Consider the following 9,387-nt stretch of genomic DNA (forward strand, 5'->3'; position numbering starts at 1 on the left):
GTACTCTAGCCTCCTCTTTATTTATTGTTTTTGCTTGCTTTCAACTTTTTTTCAACTTTTCAACTGTTAAAGACCATTTTCTGTCAACTTACAGAAAACATGTCTAAAAGGTTTGAGGAAATGATGTATTTTGGATAAAAATTACTAAAAATGTGTACATCAGAGGTATTCTCAGAAGTAGATTGCAATATTCAAGGAAAAATAATTGTAAAGATAGCTCTATATTTAATTTTATATAATTATTTTAAAGTCTCATTCATAACAGCTTCACATAGCAACAAAAGCTGAAAAAATGTCCTCGCAGGCTTTTTAAAATGTCTTTATGTAGTCAGCTGTGTAAAAGCAAAACAGTTTAAGTGGAAAATGTATTAACAGATTTAATTACTGGAAAAGTTCAGTGTTCTCATAGAGCAGGACAAAAGTACAAATACATAACAAAGGGTTGCAAAAAAAAGGTTAAAACCCTGAAATTTTTAGTCTGTACTGTACAAATATTACATTATTTACATTCCTAAATAAGGAAATAAAGGCATATTGATAGCCATTTCTGAGAGGTACGAGGAAGCTGATGACAGACACCATGGGGAAGATGCAAAGACAGGGATATTTTTCAAAATTGTGAATTGCATTTAAAAATTACCTTTACGATGTATTGTATATAAACTAACGTAATAATTCATCCCTGGATTCCTGTAAATGAACCCCCACAGTGTTATCTTTAATTTGTAATTTATGTTATCATTGGAACCCTTGCTAAAATTACAGGCATAAATGGACAGTTTAGGGTAAAGTATTCCTTACATTACATATTAAATAGCTAAAGAGACCATCACAAGAAAAAGCCATGTTTTCAGCCTAAGGTATGAATTTAAATATACTTTCCTTTTATCATAATTATTATCAATATTATGACTCATTTAAGCAATTAATTATTTCCACCAACATGACCGGTTTGAGGAACACATTGTAGTTGTACCTAATTACTGCAATTCAATGTCCCAGCTTGAACCAGATCTACAGCTGCTGTCTTTTAGCACCTCATGCATTCTCTTCTGCTTGCTTCACTTAGGTAAGAGTATAGACGAAGTTACATATTTCTCTTTGGTGTACATAAAGTCCTAGAGACCACGGGACCACCTTTGAATCTATGAATGAACAGAAAATTGTGCACAGGCGGATCAGTTCATACACCAAAGAGCCACTTTTCCAGTGTCTGTAAATCTTGTGAGACACGCTATGGCTAGTCATAGTCTCGCTTATTGTGAAAGAAACTGAAGCTCTTGCCACATTAGACACCAAAGGTAACCTGGAGTGATGAAAAATAAATCTGAAAATGGCACAAGCTATGGGAACACTCCACGATTTCCTCATCAACTGCCAATGAAACTTTAGGAGACTAACGCATTAGTAAGGAAGTGTAAAAATTATTCTTCTTCCTCTAGCAGTAACTGAGTTTGTGAGGTCCAAGCACTTCAGGCAAACAAACATTGCTTCAAAACCACAAAAAGTCTCCCCTTAGGCTTACAAAGAGAGTATTAGTGCCTGACTTTTGTAGGGATGCCAAAGAATCTTGGAGCCAGTTCTCATTGTCTGAAACAACTGGAGTCTAAGGCAGAGAAAAATGAAGTCAATCCCAAAGAGGGAATGCTGTAGTTAATAATTCTTAAAAAGCAATGTCAGGTGTAGTTCCCAAATACTATTTTATTCTCTCAGAAGTAGCCTTAGTTGTAACACTTTCCTTTTCTACTCTTGTTGACTATGCCTTAGTTCTTAAGTCCTATTTCTTTATGCCTAGAAAGAAAAAAACCCAAAACAAAAACAAAACAAAACAAAAAAAACCAAACACCAAAAACCAAACCAAGCCCAAATGCAGTCTGAAGGCTCATGTATCTTCCTTGGTAAAGTGATAAGAACGGCTATACTCCTCTGGCTTGCACTCCAGGCTATTGATGTGTCTTCCTGTACTGAAAGGGAGTAGCCAGGACAAAGGGCATCAGCATTAACTTTGAACACACAAGCTTAAACAAGGTATTGTGGGAATGAAAAATCTGGACTAAGATGCAAGCTCTAGCAAAAATGCCAGTTCCCTCTGTGCAATAAATCTCAGTGTGAGATGGGTAAGAAAATAGAGTCAAACACAGGAAACTGGTGCTTTGTAGAAGACCTAACAGTGCTAAACTGGTGATGGAGAAGATTCCTCTTCTGAAATCTGGATGAGTTCAAGATAATTCTAGGACCACGTGCTTCTTTCTGACATTGTTTGCCCAAGGACAATATGTGGGAGATGCTGTTACGGTCCTGCTTTCTGATCACTGATACACCTTACTAGAAACCATAGAGTAATAAGGTGCATGGAGGAAAATAACTTGGTGTCTAAGGAATAAAAGCTTGCAAGGCTAGCTGCTAGCTCCATTGTTCAAGCTCTTCAGTATTAAGGTATTTTTCCTGTGCTAGTTACCTAAAAAAAAAGTCCTTACATTTGAGAATGAGGACAAAAATACTACTGAGTTACCCAAAAAGTAATTGTCTTTTTTACTTCAGGATTACGTGCTCAAAATACTTCTTAACTTTTTTGGCAAAAAAAGTTTCAAAAATGATATGATATCCTCATTAGTAGTAAAGGTTTTACCATTCAAGGTGTTTATGTAGTCTGGTGATGCTGGGTCTGGCGAATATGGTGGATGTGGTAACACATCTCATCAACAGTTTTTGACAAGTGACCAAACTCGTATGTGGTCTAGAGTTATCATGGAGAAACACAACACCCTTGCAATTCACTGATTCTGGTCACTTCCATTTGATGACATCATTTAATTTATGCAGGTGATGACAGTACATGTCCGAATTAATGGTCTGGTTCCTTGGAAGCAATGCAAAATACACAATAGCTTTGAAATCCCACCAGACTGACAGCACAACCTTCCTTTGGTGAATATCTGCTTTGGAAGTGCTTTCAGCTGGTTCATCACACTTGCTCCACAATCTTTTTCATTCGTCGTTGTTGCAGGCAATCCACTTGTCATCACCAGTTATCATACGTTTCGAAAAGGGATTGTCTTCTTCACATTTCAAGAGAGAACTGCAGATGTCAATACACTCAGTGAGAAGAATTTATTTGAGCTCACGTGGCACCTGAATATTGAGCTTCCTAATCTACCCAAGTGGTTTTAAATGGTTATCAATGCTCAATTTTGATCCATTAAGACTATCAGCAATCTCGTGCGTCATTAAATGCAGTTTGAATTTGATCAATGCCTTTACTTTGTGGTTGTCAACTTTGTCTTGCCTACCTGAGCAACTTTAACATCAAAATCTCATGACCAAAATTTAGCAAACCAGTTCTGGCACTGCTGTAGTTTTAAGGCATCTTCACTATACACATCACATAACTTTTTATGATCTTGCGCAGTGTTTACTCTTTTTGGAAGTAACACAGCAAAATATGGCAAAAATTTTCCTTTTGATTTTCCATTTTGAAATCAACATCAAATAAGTAATTGTTAACAAAATCGTGCATTTTCTTTTTCTAAAATAAGCTTGCACTTGCAGCTCTCAAGTTACATAATGAATTTGTGGTTTAAAATGAAGTTAGTTACATTTCAAGACACGTATGTCCATTTATTAAAAAAACCTGCAATTATCACAATAATTATTTTTTTCATCATGGCTAACTTTTGAATTGTCACTGTTATAGCCACTGTAGAAACAGAAAATGAGAATTAATAATTGTAGTTGTTTGCATCTTATTTACACTTTAAAACATACTTTTAATAAGGTGCAACATGCATTTACAGATAACAGTGCATATATTGCTGAAACACTACTCATAAAAATATCTGGAAAAGTCACATTTGATCCTTTACAAATAGATAAATAGGATATGGAATCTTCCCTTTTTATTATTGAACATAGTTTTAATTTTTTTTTACATTACATGCTCTTGATACTAAGAAAAACGCACAGTCTTTTTCAATCATAATTTATAAAGAAACAAAATACGCAAATGCCAGCATTTTGGCAGTTTTATGTGTCAATACAGTCACACACCTTTTCTGACCACTACTGCTTACAGAGATTTTAATGACAAACGTGTATGGCCACATATATCTAAAGGCAAAGTGAAGCAAGAAAAGTTTAATTCTTTAGAGAATAAGCAGAGTTTCCTGGTTGGAGCTGTAAAGGAAAAGTCATTTTGTTACAAACATAACAGAAATTATAGACTTGCAATGTTTAGATCAGTTTCACTGACTTAAAATATTGTTTACCCAAGTGACCTGAGTAAAATTACAGTATGACTGTATTACACAGGGTGTTCCTAGTAATAATCATACTTTCTTCAACAGCTAATACAAACACAGACATTGTTTTAACAAATACCACTTGGCTGACCTAGAAGATAGGATGAAGGAATAAGAAAGTCACGTCCAATTCCTCATGGATTCTCAGCTTGGATCCTGGTTTTTGCACAGCTTACCTTCTGAACATGATCCGAGTGACATTTCACAAATTCCTGGATAAATGTTGCTACACTCTGCCAGCAGAGAGACAGGCTGTGTCATGCACAGATCAATAATAGCACTGTGTTTCATCAGCCTCAAAATCAAAAGTGCTTCATCTGGCAAAAGCCATGGCCCTTGAGGATCTGACATATATAAACTGAATACCCTACACAGGATGTATACTACAAAAGCTGCCAGTGTAAATACAAGTTTAGAGATACACAGTGAGTATATATAAATAAGAAAATATGTATTTGCGTATATAAAGAAGTATTAACTCCTTTTTTACAAAAAGTAAGAACAAACATCAAAAAGAAGCAGCTGAATAATGGAAATGAGACTACAATTTTACAATTCTGGACAGAAAAACAAAAACACAGTCAGGATAATCCAATATTCTTAATCTTTTGAGGAATTTACTATAAAATGCAAGGAACTTTTGAACTGTACACAATAATATATGAGTGGGCTGCAATAAAATACACTCTAAGCTATATGTAATGCCTTCTTATCAAAATCATGTTCATTAAAATATAAAACATCAGAGAACATTTCTTCAAGGAAACTGCTCAAACTAAAAGTCTTGAGACTGTAAATAATCGTATACTGCCTGGATTTTCAGACCTCAATATAGGCTTTCTTAAGGAAACAATGGAAATGTATGTCTCCTAATACTTAGCTTTCCTTATTATTATCTTTAATTTATTTTTTAGTGACAGAGCTTGTAAAATTTGTATCTTCAAGTGCAGCACTTGTAGATTTTAAATTGAAATTACTATCTATTAGAGTTCCTTTCCGTCACTTTTTCTTCATAGAGGATTTCGCTTTCTTTTTTTTCTGCCAGTTTCTATTGCAAACAATACTTTGAAAATAAGTATTTTTACTCTTTGGAGGCCAAGCCTTCAACAGAATATCTCAACTTGAGTCTTTTATCAAGATATTTACCCAAAAAAGTTTAATCTGTCTCTATGTCTCCAATTAAAATGAAAAGATTTCTCCTTAAAATATTTCACTACTACCTCACTAAAAATCTTCTTCCCTACGTGCAACCCTATGGGTAGACAAAAGAATATGAAAGAAAAAATAAAAAACCAGTTATTTATCTTTTTCTTTACTGAATTTTCCTTACCAAGCTATCCACTACTTAAATGAAAGAGCTTTCGTCTTCTCTCAGCAACTCTAAAGAGCTGTAACATACCAATGTAATCCTAAATTCTGTGTACATTACACAAAAAACCCTGTTTTTCCTTGTCTTTGCATTTCTTCTGCTAAAGACTAATTTTATTTTAATGTTTGTGTTGCACACTGTCGAACACTAATTTCCTTTAGGTTACTCCCTTCATTTCATTACCCATTTTACCTGTGCCATGATTCTATATTTGTATGTCTTGAGTGGTGATGGCTTCTGCACCTGCCTCAGATTTTCTCCTCTTTATAACCTGATGTTTGAACATCATTATAACACTCTTCCTTGGCTTCAGTTAGACCCTTACAAAAAATTGGTTTAAGTTTTCTCAAACTCATCATCCATGTTTACATCTCTTCTCCACAGCACTATTAAATGCATTCTAGGCTTCATCACAAAAATACTGTTGCTCAGCTGTGCTCTATGTAGTACATGCATTTCTTCCATCAGTTCTTCAGATAAATGAACAGTGTTACTGAAACTGAGAACACATCCTCCTGTTTGCACTTTTAATGAATTCAGCTCATATCATTAAACAAATCCTTTCTCATTCTGTCTCTTTTTTTCATGCTTCATGCAGAATAGACCTTTTTCATTCCCTTCAGAAAGACTGCCCACTGCTAACCACAAGCCATTGATTTCTCTCTAATTCTTCATTTTTATTTTAATTGTCCAGTATCAGTGCAGTTCTCTAACTCCAATTGGCAATACTAAATTATAGAGCTTATATCTGGTATGAATCTATCTTGTTTCAGTTCCGTGTCCTTGAATATTTTTTTCAACCTTCCTTTGCTAGACTGAAGACTCTACATGCAAATGTCTTTTTCTTAGATACTTAAACGTGAGTTACCTTTTAATCTCCTCTCTAAAAACCTCAAATTATTCTCTGGAACGGTATATTTTCAAATCCTTTTCTAACCTCAAATATTTCCATCAATCTCTCCTGTATTAGAGCTACATAGATTATTCTAGGAGCAGTCAAATCATGCCAAGTGAAAGAAAACATACTCTCTTTGCTCCTGTTGTGTAGCTTCCAGTTTATACATTCAAGGACTGCGCTAGTGTTTTTCACAATAGCAATGGGAGTTCATGCTCAGCTCATTACCTGCTAGGACTCTCATTTTTCTTCAGAGTCCCTGGTTCCCAGGAGACGAGCCATTCAGCCTCGCTCAACATGAACTTGAGCAATGTATTGGTTTTCATTACGATATAATGATTTCCTCATTAAAAACACTGTGAGGTCATAATGATCTATACTTTTCAATCAGCTTCTGGTGGATGATTGAAAACTTAGAACAGCTGTCAATGACTGAAGATATCCACTTGCACTAGCTTGGATTTTTTATATTGCTAGTAATTTTTAAAAAATGATTGAAAGATTTTACCTCTAAAACAAACAGCAAAATGATTGTCATATATTTCATAGTATATCCAAATAGAATAGATCTGTAAGGTGTAAACCATCATCTTGGGGAAAAAAATGTTATCATTCATGAGAGGGATCACCTGAAAAATTAATTTCATGGTATGTGAGATTCTGGGACAGCAAAAATGATTAAGTTGTACTTAATAACCATAAGGTATGAATTGAGACATTAAGACTACATTGTGTTCCTGGTGTCAGTGCTTAGCTCCAGTCCAAATACTGAGTAAAACCAACCAAGATGAAGATCATTACTGGAATGTAATCTTCTATGTATATTTTAATACAAGCAATCACTGTTGCACAGAGTCACACAACAGAAATAAGTGGATGTGCTTACAAGAATTCTAGTTACCTTCAGGTCATAGAGCCATTTTTGCAATCCCATGATCCTGCTCCTTCGACTTCTTAGGAAATCCAACTCTTCAAATAAGGAACAAAACTTTCTCTTACCAATTCACCTATTCACGCATCTATCTTGCTAACCATACTGAGCACTCTGCTCCACCACTTATGTTTCTTAACTTCACAATGAAGGAAATTTACTTAACAGATTAGGAAAAGAGCAAAGGAAATGGAAGTAAGGTAAAAGGATGTATTAGAAGAGTGCAGGAGAATCAACTCATCTAATATTCACAATATAAAGGAATGCAAAGTTACCTCCCCATTTACTCATGACTCTCAAAAGGTCTTCCTATGAAGATAATCAGGAAGACCTTTACTTTGAAATGTCATTGAATTCAGTGGAAATAAGCACATACGTAAAGTGGTTAGTAAGTAACTTTCATAGTTAATACTGGTAGTTGCTAACATTAGTTCACTTCAGTGAACAAGCAATTGCAACCCTAACTGTTTTCTGTGACAATCTATGAGAAAATCAGACTGCCAGAGCTGAAATGTAATCTCTTGTCTACATACGAATATTTATTCCCAAATAAATGGCTTTGTGGTGGTCAGATTTTACGGTGAATAAATATTAACTGAAAAAAAGTGCACTACCTACAAAATTTTACATAGTACAGAAGGTTCAAGAGCCCAGCCTAGCTCTGTGCTTGGCTTTAATTAAATGAGCAGACCACACTGAGTTCAATGAAGACATTCTTGTGAGCAGAAAAGGAAATCCTATTATAACAGTTTTTTTGAGCTTTTCTAGGTCTCAAAAAGGATCTTATTCAGAAAATTTCTGAGGAAAAAACTGCAAACTGATTTCTATTTTTTGTTTAATAATAAGATACAATTCAATGCACAAGAAAAGTCTGATCACACAAAAGGTGATGAAAAATAAGCTACATATCACATGAAATCCATTAAGAAAAAAATACAGGACAATATCTTCCAATTTGTACTGTAATATATGTACAAGTATATTCTATTACTGCTTTAAACTATCAGATATAAATATATTAGATATTCTTACAGATATGTGTACTATCTTTATTTGTAACATAACAAGAACATGCTAATTCTTGTGATATAGGTTCTTTCTTTTAATATAGAAGTATACTTTTTAGGATTTCTACATGATACAGCAATATAAATTGTAGTGATTTCAACTATATTCAATGCACATTCTATTTAGAGTCCACAATTTTTTCTTTATATTTTTCTAATATTTACCTATCTCTAAGTTATTTCATTTTGACAGCAATATAATACAACACTCATTGTTCTAGTTCATGCCAACTGTTCCCTTTAATTTATGAATGAGACCCATTTTCTACATTCAATGTACTTCAACTGTTCATCAATAATTCAACAGGTCTACTGTAATTTTTCTTCAGAGATCAATATAAATGTAAAAGGTATTTTGCTTTATTTTTGCTTTGTAATGAAAGCTGTTTCATGATAAATGCATTTTTACAGAGTAGTCTGTTAACGGAACTGACTTCAGGATGCTCTAAGCTTTCAATGCAGCAAACTGTAAAAATAAAATAATAATAAAAAATATTTGAAGGAGATGCATTTCAAAGGGGCAGCTACTTTCATGTTTACCATTTGGCAATTCCTCATTTTATTTCCAAGCCAACTAGCTGATCATGTTTCATTCCAGACAGAATTTTGGACTAGTTCTTGAAAGGGGTGAATTCTAGAGTCACAGATCACTGTCTGTCTACAGCCTTTATAAGTGTGACATCATAGCCTGATTTTCAATTTATTAGGGTCAACTAAAACTACACTATATTAGAAACTATTTTTTCTCAATATTGTCAATTCGAGGCCTTCAGAAACTACAGAAATTGAACTTAAATTCCAGAAAATTTAAGCTTGAAATACACTAC

Source organism: Mesitornis unicolor, unplaced genomic scaffold, assembly GCF_000695765.1.
Source record: "Mesitornis unicolor isolate BGI_N332 unplaced genomic scaffold, ASM69576v1 scaffold32480, whole genome shotgun sequence".
In the NCBI taxonomy this organism is placed as follows: Eukaryota; Metazoa; Chordata; class Aves; order Mesitornithiformes; family Mesitornithidae; genus Mesitornis; species Mesitornis unicolor.